This window comes from Myotis daubentonii, chromosome 3, assembly GCF_963259705.1.
Source record: "Myotis daubentonii chromosome 3, mMyoDau2.1, whole genome shotgun sequence".
NCBI lineage: Eukaryota > Metazoa > Chordata > Mammalia > Chiroptera > Vespertilionidae > Myotis > Myotis daubentonii.
Genome location: NC_081842.1, coordinates 150271871 through 150286610, shown reverse-complemented (window position 1 = coordinate 150286610; position 14740 = coordinate 150271871). Strand labels below are relative to the sequence as shown.

Below are 14740 nucleotides of genomic sequence, written 5' to 3'. Positions count from 1 at the left end.
CCAGTTCCCTAAGATTTCATTGAATTTTGCCTGAACCAAGCCCTACTCCCACATATTGCAATTATATAAAGCAATAACTTCCCTCTGCTTTTAAAGTCAGGTTTTTTTCTAGAAAATAAAACAGTAATAAGCTTACAATTCAATTAATAGCAACCAATAATTATGAAATTAGCAGTGGTTATCTTCAAGTTATTGTACTAGCTGTGCTGTCATTTCTTGGGGTTGATCAAAGTCACCTAGAGTTAGACATTTCCCACTTAAGATGCATCATATAAATCAGACTTGGTTTATCACCAGCATTTATAAAACCAGACCTAGGGAAATAACTAGGTCTAAGGACGTATGCATGGTTTTAATAAAGCAAATGCATAGCCTACTCTGATAATTACAAAATCAGAACAGTGAGAATATTCACAGTAAGTCGGGTTTTATTACTTGCAATTGAAAGCATTCCAAGTGATTCAGTCAAAAAGTTTACCTCTTAAATATTTCTGGAATCCATTCACTTCTCTCTATCCCTCCACCCTCACCCTGGTTCAAACTATCATTATTTCCTATCTGGGCTATGGCAGTAGCTTTCCAATAGTCTTCCTGCTTCATTAGTTGTCACCTTCTCACTCCATTCTCCACAAGTAGTCAGCAGGATCTTAAAAAAAATAAAATTCAAATGTGATTAAATCATTTCCCAGTTTCAAGTCCTTTAATGACTTCTTATAGAAATGGGAATAAAGTCCATATCCCTCATAACGCCAACTAGGTCCCACGTGATTTGGTTCCTCACCTTCTTTAACATCCTTATCTTATGTCAGTCCTGCTGGGTCTTTAAAAATCCTGGCATTATTATCTTTTTGCAGTTTCTTAAAGACACACCATTCTCTTTTCTACCTCAGATCTTTTATACATACTGCCTAGGACAGTAGTCAGCAAACTCATTAGTCAACAGAACCAAATATCAACAGTACAACAATTGAAATTTCTTTTGAAAGCCAAATTTTTTTAACTTAAACTATATAGGTAGGTACATTCAACTTTAAATTCAACTTTAAATTCATGGTTTTCTTCTTCCGTTTTTCTTTGCTTCTTCTTTGTAGCCATCTCAAACAGGGCACCTAAAAAAATGTTTCATTTTATAATAATAAAGCCACCAACACAAAAGAATTACAATTCTTTTTTTTTTTTTTTTTTTTTTTTATTGCTTAAAGTATTACAAAGGGTATTACATATGTATCCATTTTATCCCCCCGCCCTAGACAGTCCCCTAGCCTCCCCTATCACCCAGTGTCTTATGTCCATTGGTTATGCTTATATGCGTGCATACAAGTCCTTTAGTTGATCTCTAAATTGATGACAAAAATACCTGTAGGATTTGCAGCTGGTTGAAAAAATAAGGTAACTTTATGCTTTGAGTAGGTACTTTTGTCACCTGCGTGTGATTTGCGGACGCGACTAGCACTAACCACTGCACATGAGACTGCTGACTGACTGGCTCACTCAACTCGTGCATGAATCGAGTGCCTCCCCCGCGCTGCTTATCCTGCGTATCCCGCGGCCCGCCTGCACCCTGTCTCCCGTCGCCTGACCGACACCCCCCACTTCTTCTAACGCCACTTCTTCAAAATAGACTCGCCCAGGCCGAAAACCGACTTCTGCCCATGGGCCACGAAGTTTCAATCGCACTGTATGTGCGCGCCCGCACGTGGTATTTTGTGGAAGAGCCACACTCAAGGGGCCAAGAGCCGCATGTGGCTCGCGAGCCACGGTTTGCCGACCACTGGCCTAGGACAGCCTCTTCCCCAGTCAATGACCACCCACCCCCGAATACTCTTTTGCTTACCTCACCCTTTGGATCTCAATGCTATTCCACACAGAAGCCTGGAGTTTGTAGGCCCTCCTGTCTTCCCACTGTCTTCTGGTATCTGTCCTTCACAACAGCTATTATCTCCGATTACGTATTTAACTGTTTGCTTCCCCCACATCGGTCTCCTTTAATGATATATCATCACCATCTACCCCTGGAAGATAGCACCTATTCAATAAATGGATTAATAAAGTAATTGAGATAAGTACAAATTTGGTCTATGTCACTCTTTAGCTTTGTAACTCTGGGTAAACTACTTAACGTCCTTGAGCTTCTATTTCTCCATCTTCAAAAACTAGAAATGATAATACCCACTTCACTCACAAGGCTGTTTAAGGATTAAATTAAATTTGGGCACATAGCCCTGGCTGTGTTGCTCAGTGGGTTGGAGCATCACCAAAGGTTGCAGTTTGATTCCTGGTCAGGGCACATACCTAGGTGGTGGGTTCTGTCCCCTGTCAGAGCACATATGGGAGGCAACCGATCGCTATTTCTTTCTCACTTTGATTTTCTCTCTCTCCTCTTCCTTCCTCTTTCTAAAATCAATAAGAAACATATCCTCAGGTGAGGATTTTTTTTTTTAATTGGGGGCACATAGCAGGTGGTTAATAAATCCCTGGTAAATAGGATATTCCAAGTCAAGGACCTCTCTAGCTCTCAGGAGGTGAAAAAGAACCCTAGAATCAGGTGCTTTATAAAAGAATCTAAACTTCCAATAAAACTAGAGTGACATGATGAGTATCCACTGTGAGAGGTTCTTTGAAAAGGTCTCAAAGACAACTACGCCATTCAAAGGAGCTAGAAAAAATTGTAAGCAAAACACCAGATGACTAGGAAAAACTAAATAAATGACAAGAATAACTAGTACCTGTTCTCTGAGACATCAAAATATGACTTCAAAATATTAAGGCTGAATTTCAGCCCCAGGGGACCCTTACAATTTTTAAGTCACCAAAAAAGACACTATGGATCCTCCCCATGTATTCAATTGTACAGTGACCTCTTACCTCTTACTGAGATCACTGTTTTAGAAACCTGCCTACATTGTCTTGTTTTGTTGAATCCTCAAACTCTATAAAGGTCTCATTATTTACATTTTACACAAGAAAACTAAGGCCTCAGTACTCTCTGACTTCAACACTAAATCTCTTAAGAGAATTTCTCATTTGTAATTAGATTTTCTACTTCCTTGTTCATTTATCGTCCTCACCAGAATGTAAATTCCTTGAGGGCAGGCACCTTTTTTGTTTTGTACTCTTTTTTAAGAGTCCAGATTAGTGCCTGCTGTATATTCACTGTTTGTTGCTCAACATTTATTTGTTGGATAAGTGAGTGAATGGACTCTTCGAGTTAATAGAGCAAAGAGATGAGAATTTGGTATCCTATATAATAAAGAGGTAATATGCAAATTAACCCTCATGCCCTCACAAGATGGCTGCCTACTACCAGGCCAGCAGGGGGGTTAGTGAAGGATGACCAAACAACTGAACAGCAGGCTGTGTAGGGTGACCAGGCCAGCAGTGGGGTTAGTGAGGGATGACCAAATGACTGAACAAGCAGGCTGCGTGGGGCAACCAAGCTAGTGGGGGGGCCATGAGGGGTGACCAGGCTGGCGGAGGAGGGCAGTTGGGGGTGACCAAAACAGTAGGGAGGGCAGTAAGAGGAGACCAGGCCGGTGGGGGGCAGTTAGGGGCAACCAGGCTGGTTGGGGGGGACAGTTGGGGGTGACTGGGCTGGCAGGGGGGGCAGTGAGGGATGACCAGGCCGGCAGAGGGGGGCAGTTAGGAGCGACCAGGCCAGCAGGGAGGGGGCAATTGGGGGAGACCTGGCCGGCACGCAGCAGCAGTGAGGGGTGATCAGGCTGGCACAGGGGGCAGTTAGGGGCGACCAGGCAGGCAGGCAGGTGAGTGATTAGGAGCCAGTGGTCCAGGATTGTGAGAGGGATGTCTGACTGCTCGTTTAGGCCTGATCCCCGTCAGACATTCCCTGAGGGGTCTGGGATTGGAGAGGGTGCAGGCTGGGCTGAGGCCGCCCCCCCGCACAAATTTTGTGCACCAGGCCTCTAGTATGTATATATATACATACTATATATGCAAAGTATCCCCTCAGGAGATTGAACGAGAGACCAGGAGTTCGATTGCTCACTATGATGTGTGCTGACCACCAGGGGGCAGCGTGAAACATGGCGGGCAACCAGCGGCAGGGGGTGGGGGGCACTGAGGGAGAGAGAAGGAGGAGGTGGGGAGGTAGGGGCTAACTGGCCCTAAACGCCAGCCAGCCTAGGGACCCTACCCATGCATGTGCCAGGCCTCTAGTTTGATATAAAACAGTATCCAAGTTAAACTAAATATTCAGAAATACTTAGCTTTCTCTATAGCCCATTTGGTATCTCAATATCTGGGACCTGATAGGGAATATGCTGACAACCCATCAAAGAGTCAGTGTTCAATGTGTAAAGACCTGCTTTCCCACAAGTCCCAAATGGCTGTTTTGTTTCTGAAGAGCATGCTCTGTGGAGCTGCAGGGCCCTCATTTGTATTAGAAGTGAGAACTAGTTCTTAACTCAACTTGGGAGGGACAAATATATTCTTTTGACTTAATGATATAACATTTTATCAGCTACATAAAAAATGAAATATATGTGTTCATTTGCTATTTGAGGCGCTTTTCCGACATGTATGCAGGAGCTATGTCAGCTGCTAACTGGTGATCCTTTTTTGACACCTGTTCCCAAGAGCATTGCATAGATAAACATACTCTATTTGAACAAGACCAATGACAGCAAAATTGCTTGCTTGTCTCTAAAAAGACTCTACTAATGTGCACCAAGGGAGAGGCCCATGGTCTGACAGAATTTTCCCCCCAGTGTAAACCATAAAATCCATTTCAATAGCCAGAATAAAGCAGTTGAAAGTGCATCCCTAGTTAATTATATCCAAAGAGAAATAATAAAATCAACTATTAAATTTTAGAACTTCCTCTTTAAAGTATTAAATATTTGGCAACTGCAACGCAGTTAAATTTCTCTCACAACAATGCTCTCCCTTGCTTAGCTAGCCTGTAAGAACACTTATGCAAAGTCTCAGTGTGCTAGAAAGAGAATGCATTTTTCCTGTGAAGAAATATTTCAAATAAGCCCTTTATTTCTGCCAGATGTCTATGATTTCTTAATTAACCAAGAGCTCAGTAGAAACCGTCACTTAATAAGAGGATATACCTGAGTCACAAATCCTCTATAATAATTGACAGAACATGGCCAAAAAATTTGTAAAACCAAAACCAAAATGTTGCTTAAGTCCTAATCCAGTGTTTGGAGCCTTGACTGAGTTGCCCCAGCAGTTTTCAAGATTCAGGTATTATTTTTGGCTTTTGATGATGTCAGTCCACACCAATGGGAAAGGGGCATGCTGTTCATTGAAGCATATGTCTATACTAGACCAGGATGAAAGACCTGGGTCCTGTAGAATCACCCAGGGAAACAGTGACTTTGCTTCCTGGCACACATTTGGTTAGTAGCTAGGAATCTGCTCCCTTCTATAACCTCATTCTCAGATGTGGGGAGAATTAAGCTGCCCAGAGGAAGAGAATTGAGAACACGATCATCTGAGGCTGAGGGCAATGGTTGCCGACATTCTTCTACCCCCATGTTATTTGCTCTGCTTCAAGTTCCCATTTGAAAAGCTGACTCTGTCTCTTTGAATATGTGAAGAGAGACAGCACTCTTTCCTAAAGAGGCAGGAGACTATATGGGTCACATCAAAGCCATCCTACTGGCTCCTCAGGAAACCTAGAGGAGAATGGAAAGCTTACTATTGCTTTTAAGGATAGAGGTTCTATTTTGGGGACACCTTGCTGGGCAGCTTTAGAAAATAGTTGTGTCTGTGAACTCACTGAATTGTGGACCAGGTAACAGACTGAACTTACATCAGAAGTAAGCCCACCTGGAAATGTCTCAGGCAAACAGCAAACAGAAGCCTCCAAGACAAGAGGAAGTAGAAATGGTGTTGTGTGTAGGATCCTCACAGCTACTGTGCACCTTTCCAGTGGGCCTCACTTGCCTGCCAAAGGCTGCTTCCTGCTCAGCAGCCCATGCAGGGGGAAAGGTGCAGGTGCCTGCTGCACCCTCCCAGGCACTAGACATGGGGTTTAAGGGTATTTCCAGAGGCAGAGAGTGGAAGTGGATGGCCCCTTGTAGGGTTTCATTCTGGGACCAGATATTTAGCTAGCCAATCCAAAAAAGACTCATAGATATAATGATGCTCTCATTTTACAAAGAAAGTAACTGAGTTAATGCTGTACCAGGACAATTCTTGGGGAAAGGGAGAAGGAAGTGAATTTGTCCTTAAGCAGTCTCAGCCTAAACTCTCAATTAAACATTTATTAAGAGCATAATAGATGCCTGGTGTGAAGATATAATAACAAATAAGACATAAGCGGTCCTGCCTTCTAGGGACATGATTATCTGGTGGAGAACTACTCATGTCCAAAAACAAATGCCCTTCAGTTGTGAAAGATGCTATCACAGAGCTAGATACAGGGAAGGGCAATTAGAAGAGACTGGTACCTCAGTGTAGGAGCTCATGAAGGCTTCATTGAGGGGGGTCACTTAAACTGACCTTGAAAGGACATGTATAAGATTCCTAGGTGGACACAGGATGGGGTAGAGAGTATTCCAGGAAGAAACAGGCAAGGTATGTTGTAAAACATCTCAGGTGATCATGCAATATGGTTGGATTGATCAGGGTGCGTCATCATGTACCTACATACATGTGGAGTTTTCTGTGAGATGCCAGATTGGAAAGGGGACAGGCTGCAGGAGTTGGATCATGAAGCACCTTGCATTCTAAGCTACGTGGTTTGAATTGGATCCTGTGAGTAACAAGGTGCCATGAAGGACTTTAAATAAGTCAAAATGGACTTTAGAAGGGTCTTTAAGGAGGCAGCATGCTGACAAATGGGTGCAAGGGGCCAAACCTGGAGGCAGAGACCGGTGGGAAGCTATTTATTCATACACCCGTGTATTTAGAGAGCACCAATGATGTACCAGGCACCTTGAGAGAGTAGTTGAGTGATTTTGCTGGTGGTGGGGTTAAGGTGAGAGAGACTTAAGAGCCTGCACAGAACTGCCTTCAGGAGCAGTAGGGTATGAGGAGTGTGGTAAGCCTTGGTGCTTTCTGTTCTCTTTCTATACTCTGTCGGTATCCAGAGGCATGTTCTTCCCCCTCTGTCATCCTCATCCTCGCCGTGTAACAAAACTCGCTCTCAGGGAAAGTCTAGTAAACCTTAAGATTTAGTGGGTTACTCCTCCCAGAAGCATCTTTCTTAAAGAAGTAACCAAGAAGCCTGGAGTCACAGGAAGGGAGTCCAGATGGCAAATTTCCAGGAACTGGGTGAGGAGGTCCTTTTTAATCAGTATCTCCTCCATGTGAGAGGGCATCTGCTCCACCTCTCAGGACAACCCTGGATTCCAGGCAAAGCAGTGAATACCTGCTTTGACTCGGTACCTCTCGCTCCCTGGGCCCAATCTCCCAGGTCTAGACTTCCTCTTTCTTGCCCAGAGTACCTCTTCTTGCCTGTGTACACACGCAGGCACACACAGGCACAGGCACATACATGATCCTTCTCCTAAGAAAAAACTTTTTCCATCACAAAATGAAATGTCTCTGCCCAGGAAGGACAATGCTTTATGAAGACCGTCCAGCAATTTTTCACTTGCTTCACCCAAGTAGAGGCTGCTAGGTGTTTCCTGAGATGGCAGACTGCTCTCCTTGAAGCGAAAATGATCTCAGGATTTGAAGACCAGCAGGCACTGATTAGTTACTTTCCGTCCTCTCTGCCTCAAAACTGTTGTGCCCAGATTTGAAGATTCCCAAGAACCCACAGGGAGCCAGCGAGTCCGATGCAAAAGCAAAGAGTCATTTATTTCAAACCTAGGTTTGGCTCCCCTGCCACACTCACCGATGCAACAGTGAGCTCCAGTGGCCGAGAGAGAGAGAGAGAGAGAGAGAGAGAGAGAGAGAGAGAGAGAGAGAGAGAGCTCTGTGTGGAGAGAGGTTATATAGGGGGGTGGGGTAAGGGGAGGAGAAAGGACTGTGGGCCCTGCCGATTGGCCAGGCGCGAGTCGGTGTCTCATTACACAGGATGTGGTCATAGTGATGGCGTGCACTTCCCTTGACTATCATTGGCCAGTCCAGAGAAATCCTGGGCGTGGCTAGCAGCGGCTTCTTCCCGTGAGGAAGCACATGGCACCGTTCCAAGATGGAGGACCCAAGGCAAGATGGAGGGCGCAGTCCTTGCCCGGCTCCTGCTGCTGCCGCTCGAACTCGCCACAAGGCAGGATGGGACTCAGCGCATCTGGGTGGCCCAGGCCCAGCAAACGGGGTGCGGCCGGTGGAGTGGCCCAGCTCTGGAGGAGCGGCATCCGCTCGGAGCAGGCCCGGCCCATGGGGGCGGTGCACTGCAGCATGGCGGCCTCCCCGAGCTAGGGCACACGCCCCATTCCGCTGCCGCCACCGCTGCTGCACTGGGCCCGGTCCGGGGGGCAGCAGGCGGGTGGCAGCGCGCACCGGGCTCCCGCCGTGGGCTGGGGAGCCAATGCCCCCCCCCCATGGGGCCCAGCGGCCGGCCCACGCAGGCTCCGGTCCCCCCGACCGGGCCCTGAGGGCCGCATGGACCCCCGGCCCCAGCACGGGCAAGCGGGGAGCTGACCACGGGGAAGGGAGGAAAGAGCCAGGCGGTGGGGCCTTCCGCTCCCATGACCTCCCCCGTGGTCGGTCGCTGCCCGGCCCCATCCCCCGGCCCGCCGCGGGCCACCATGGGGCCACCATGCAGCCGTCCGGACACTCAGACCTGCTCCGGGGAGGCCAGGCCCCACGGCGGGCGCGGAGGGATCCCAGAGCCCGGCGGCCAGACCCCTCCCCCCCCCCACCCCCCCGCACCGCCCGGAGAGGCGGGCAGTGCGCCTTTCAAAAACCACTTGCTATCATTTCCCTCCTTTCCCCTCCATCCACCTCTCAGACCGCCCTCATCTAAGCCCTTTCTTCACCTGTGCCGTAGATGCTGCCAACTATCCCTTCAATAATTGTTTTAGTTTTTTTTCTGTTATTTTATCTTTATTTTTGTTCTTTTTATTTTCCCTTTTGTTTATTTTCTCTCTCACTTCCTCTCCCCGAATCCTTCCCTTCTATCTACAAACCTGCTTTGATCAACTTCACCCTCCTTTCAAACCTAGTGTCCCCTCAGATTCCTATCAAGTCATTCTCCTTCCATTCAACAGGGTTCTGCTCCTTACCTCCCATATCCTTTGTATTCCATGCAATCTTTTTCCTACCCAACCTACCTCACCCCACACCACTCCAGCCCTCCTGAAACTGCTGCTTTAAAGGCTGCTGCTGACTTCCCTTTTGCCAGAGTCAACTAGAGTTCTAGTGGTCTCTTACAGGTGAAAATAGAACGCATTTTAAGACATTTGAAATTGGCCATCTTACCAGATGAGTAAATATTTGTAAAGCCTGCTTTGTTATCTACAAAATGGGCATAATAATGATGCTGACTCTATGCCACTAGATTGAAATGAGATGTATGTAAATTGACCTTGTAAATTATAAATTGCACTTCAACTATTAGTCATTATTATTGTCATGCTTGCCCTTTCTGGCAATCGGCTCTGCTGACCATTCACCTGCAGTCTCACCAGCCTGCGCTTCCACGACAGGATCCTGTGCTCCCTACCCCTCATCCCTCCTTCTCTGTCTCCTTTGCCTCTTTTCTAACAGGCCACCAAAACCAGGACTCCCACCGAGTTTTGTCCCCCATCTTTTTCTGCTTTCTCATCCTATCCTACAACTTCCTCTATCCCTTACATACATACTCTCAACTCCAGCCCAACACCTCTCTGGAAGTACTGACTCAAACTTTGATCCAGACCAACCCAAATGATAAAAATTGAATCCATTCTCTTTTTTCTGAAGACTGAGAAGGTTTCTTTGCTTCCCTATGTCTCTTGGAGATGCCATCACTTCCCCTGCTTCTGTATCTTCCAAGATTAGGCACCAAACATATGTCCTCTGGATTTCTTCTAAATGTAAGCAGTGAAATAGATAGCCTACACTAGTGTATCAGTTATCTCTTGTTGTATATTGAATGACCCCAAAACTTGAAGTTTAATTCAATAACTATTTAGTTCAATTCTGTGTATCATTCTGCTGGTCTTGCCTGGACTCACACGTGCTTGTGTGACCAACTGTTGGTCAGCTAGGCCACCTGACTTCTAGGTTAGTTGACTGTTGTCTGGGGGAAGGAGAGTACTGGACCATGTCTGTCACAATCTAGTAGGCTAGTGTGGGCTCATTCACAGGGCTGCCCCGCATTCCAAGAGCAGCCTGAGAGAAAGCTCTGATATACAAGCATGTTTTAAGTCTGTGTCTCTCACATGTCTCACTGGCCAAGGCAAATCACACAGCCACGCTCAGAGTCAGTGTTGGGAGGTTGCTACCAAAGGGTGTAGATATAAGGAAAGAAATTGTGGACATTTTGCATCAACCATAACCAGTCAAGCTGGACATCTAATTCGTACAAGTTTTAATTTTTCTGGCACGGACTCTCAATGAAAACCTCCTACACAGAACATTCACCAAGAGGTTCCATTAAAGGTCTCTGTTGAATGCTAATTCAGTCCATGTTTCTCAGTCCTTTCTGAAATGTTTGCTGGGAAGTAGCATTGCTTGCTAGACTTTCTAATTGTCAAGAAATACTAATGGTCACTTCCCGGGATGCTCTCATTGCATGTTATAAAAGCCTATATACCCCACAAGCCACAAAGCCTCAGGGACACATAGGGGCTTTTCATCAAAAGTAATCTTGTCTCCAAACATGAAGGCTGCGCACCCTGTTTGAACCCAGCCTAACCAGGCAAAGAGCCCAGGGTTACTACGGAACCATGTCAACATGACTGGCCAAGGGCCAGACCAAGCCACGCCTCATAGGTAAGTTACACACATGTCTTGTTTTGTTCTGAATCCCCTGGAGGGTCACACTGTGTAAAGGCTGGGGCTTGGAGGAAGAGGATGGTGAGCAAGGTTTGCCTTGCACACACAGAGAATAAGATATGGTTCCTGACCTCATGTCTCATCGGTGTAATGCCGTTGAGAGCTGCTGTGGGCCTTCAGAGATGAGAATGCACTTGGTAGGCCAGAGTTGCCAAGGCAGACTTCAGAGGAGATGCAGGATTTGAAATAAGTTTTGAAAGAGGAGGTGTGAGGTTTTCAGGTGGGGAAAAGGGCATAAAAAAAAACAGATGAGTGCGATGAAAACAATAAGGCTGGCTTGCCTGGAATAAAAGGCTCCATGGGCAGGGGAGAGCAGGAGATAGACTGGATACGTAATATGGACCAGATACAGTGGCTTTGACTGCCTGCATGATAGAGTCTTAGAGTAACAAGGAATCTTCTTATGATCTTGACAAGAGGCAGAATGGGGAAAGTGTTCTCTGAGGAAAATTAATTTAATGTTACTGAATTACAGGAGAAAGAAATGAAAGGAGGGCTATTAGGAGACTATTAAAGTAATCCAGGAGTATTCCAGACAGAAAGAGGAAGGGGTATATCCCAGAAAAATTACAGAAGTTTCAAAATGTCATATATTAAGCTACATCCTAGAATTCAATTTTGGGACAAACTGTACATTCCCTGTGAACTGTGGAACAACCTGCCAAGAGGGTTAATGATATCAGTGTAGGAAACTCCAGCAGATGAATTCACATTCTCCAAGTAAACAATTTGGGGTATTTTTTCCTGATTTGACTATTTGGGAGAAAATTCGTAATCTCTCCTCTGCCACATATATAAATGTAGCCCAAAGATCATCTTGGGGTTGAGATGAAATGTAACATTTTGATGCTTAATCTTATAGTCAATCAAGATATGGTGCTCGGTTGTATTCAATGCCAGCCTTACAGGTAATAATAATGAACCTTTACAAATAGTTACCTCACTCAATGTTCACAATAACCCTGTAAAGTTAGTGTCAGTATTATTTGTATTTTACAATCAAAGGAACTTCAAGAGGTTAAGTGTTTCTAAGATCACTCATTCAGCAAGAGAGCAGAAATTTGAATTCAGGTCTTTTGACTTCAAAGCCCATGCTCCTTTCCCCACCAATGAATTTTCAGTCCAACACTGCAAAGCAGAGGTTTGTTCTCTTTAAAGAATCAGAATTAAGGGATCAAAATTTTAGGTGTGTGTTCTCTTTAAAGGATCAGAATTTTAGGATATAGGCTGGTGAGTCTTGACATTGCCTTAATGTAACAAGTTAAGTCTTCATTTAAAAGGGAACAACTTGCAATTTTCTTCAACCGGTGGGCTAGACAGATAATAAAAATGATAGCAAAGGTTATTAAAATTTATATGGAGACCAGAGCAGATTGGAATAACTACAAAGTGAATTCTTTAAGCTGCAATAGAAAGGTGATGAAAGAGCACAATATAAAAGCAAACTCTCCTTTAGCCTCAGATGCCTAAATATGCCTTCAAAAGACTGCTCAATTCTCAAATGCCAGTATTTCCTGACTCTTCTAGAACCTAGTCTTAATGCAAAATATCAAAGTCAGCGGGATAGTAGGTGTCCCAAAATGTCTTAATTCAGAGAATTAGTGTTAACTGAATCTGATTAGCTCCATTTATCTCTAATTAATTACCTTTATCTAATTAGACACTTTGTTTCCAGTAGACATGGAGTCAAGTAGACTAGATTATTAGTGTAGTCATTGTGCCTTTACAAAATCCTGAAATTAATGAAACGTGCAGACGAATCTGCGGTTCTAATTGCACAGGTGTTGCCTTATGGCAAAGCTTTATCATCCGATTACACCAAGGGGTTATTAGTGACTTTTTATATAGAGGATGAGCCTATGAAATGTACCTTAGCAACAGCTCATTAGTTTAGGGTTGTTACTGTATTATTTATTACATTCAGCCTTCCCCATTATCTAGATTGATTCATGGACCTATATATTTTCCCTCTCCTCTGTGCAGGAAAAAATAAAATAAAATAAACCATCATTATGAAGAGTCCAGATGCAATGTGGAAAAATGCAAAAAGTGTTCATCAGCTACAATTTGACTCTTTAAGATAGGAAGCTCTGAAGTTAGATGAGATCAGAATCACATTTGTGAGTTTTCTATGGAAAAGGAACTAATTTAAATTACTGAGGAGTATAAAATGATTCATATAATGTGATTTAAAAAACACATGTGGCTGTCCTAATGTCTTTACACAATTGAACTGGCATACCAAGGTATGTGGAAAGGCAAAATGTTTTTGCACTAAAATGTATTTGTATGTATTTTCACTTAACATCTTTCTAAAATGGGTTGAGGAGACATCTGTATATATGATCACCTACAACATTAGTAAAAATCTATTTTTTGTTTTACCTTTTTTTCTTAAGGATAGATTTGTTACAAGATAGGGAAAACTAACAAATTATAAAAGCAAGCTTTGCTGAAATAGCAAGATTTCAATGCCTGCTTACAAAAATTAAAAGTGCTTTTTCATGGCAAGGTTAGGTGTCTGCAAAAGACTAAATATCCTAACCTTTGCATTTTCAGTCTTTTTTTCTTCATAACCATTTGAAGAAGCACTATTTTTCACAATCATAGAGTAATTAAACAGCTAGAATTAAATCCGGCCACAATCCTATTATTACATACAAACATATTTATTAAGAAAGCAATAATTTTTTAAATAATTTGTCAAGATAAATATGTCAAATGGGTTTTAAAATAATTTCTCTCTCTGTTCCCCAACAAAAAATTCCTCTACTGACATGAGCTATATGTTGCTGTTCACTCACTGCTGAATCTAAACTAGTAAAATGATAATGGGTAACTGCTGTTCAGAGCATGACAACTAATTTGAGTGGTAATAATGAATATTTAATGATCCTCCTTTCAAGCATGAACATATAACTTTTCATGTATTCCTTATCAAAATTATAACCATTAATCTAAAAATTATAGTTGCGACTGAAATAATAGCCAGGAATTATAGATTATAGCCACGTCAGAATATTGCATAAATATTCCACATGAACACAAACATAGGGGCCTGTAGGAAGCTCCAGCCTCCTGTTTTCATTCTTTCCAAATCCTTTCTTTGGAATGTATGGAAGTTGTATGATCAGTAGAGAAGATATTCAAATCAAGATATAAAAAGGCTATTATTTCTATCTGTAAGTATAATAGCCAAGGTCATTTTCACTCTTCACTAGCTCATAATTTCTAAACAAAAATAACATGTATATAACAATATTCGCCCTATAGGGATTCTATTTTTAGAACTGCTCTATTTAAATCAAGGAAACAGTGAACATAAAATTTATATGAAATGCAGAATTTTTATACCTTAAATTTCATTTTCTTAATATGTAGGTAATTTTCCCACGTCCTTCTATCAGAAACTACAAATGTGAACTTGTGGGCGGGGGTGGGGGGGGTGGAGAAAGAGATCTGAAAAATGCATAGAGTGCTTTAAAATGGACTCTGTTCACTGCTGGAAAATACTTTTGGTCAAATTTCTAAGTTATATCATCCCTGGTATTCAGTAAGATCTGCATAATTCCATTGCTAAAAAAAAAAATCTGCCTTTTTTCCTGGTTGGGTTTGCTTTCCTTGTTACAGGGTAGTTAAAAACCAGTGTCACTGCAGTCACAAATAAGCAATTCTACATCAAATACCAGGCTTCTATATTATTTTTCATTGTTACATTGTGCTTATAAAATGCAAGGGGAGGGACTAGTAACATGGAAAAGAGTAGCCAGTAAAACCTCAGTTTTTCCCAGTTATGACCCTCTGTATCAGAAATTAAGTGTTCAGTTGAATGGCG

General features: G+C 43.3%; 1 non-coding gene across 1 annotated transcript; it reads right to left on the bottom strand.

Annotated features, from left to right (window-relative positions):
* Positions 1-285: 285 nt before the first annotated feature.
* On the bottom strand, positions 286-417 carry LOC132232133 (small nucleolar RNA SNORA72). Its single transcript, XR_009452280.1, has one exon. It is a non-coding gene; the product is annotated as a small nucleolar RNA SNORA72 (small nucleolar RNA).
* Positions 418-14740: the final 14323 nt, after the last annotated feature.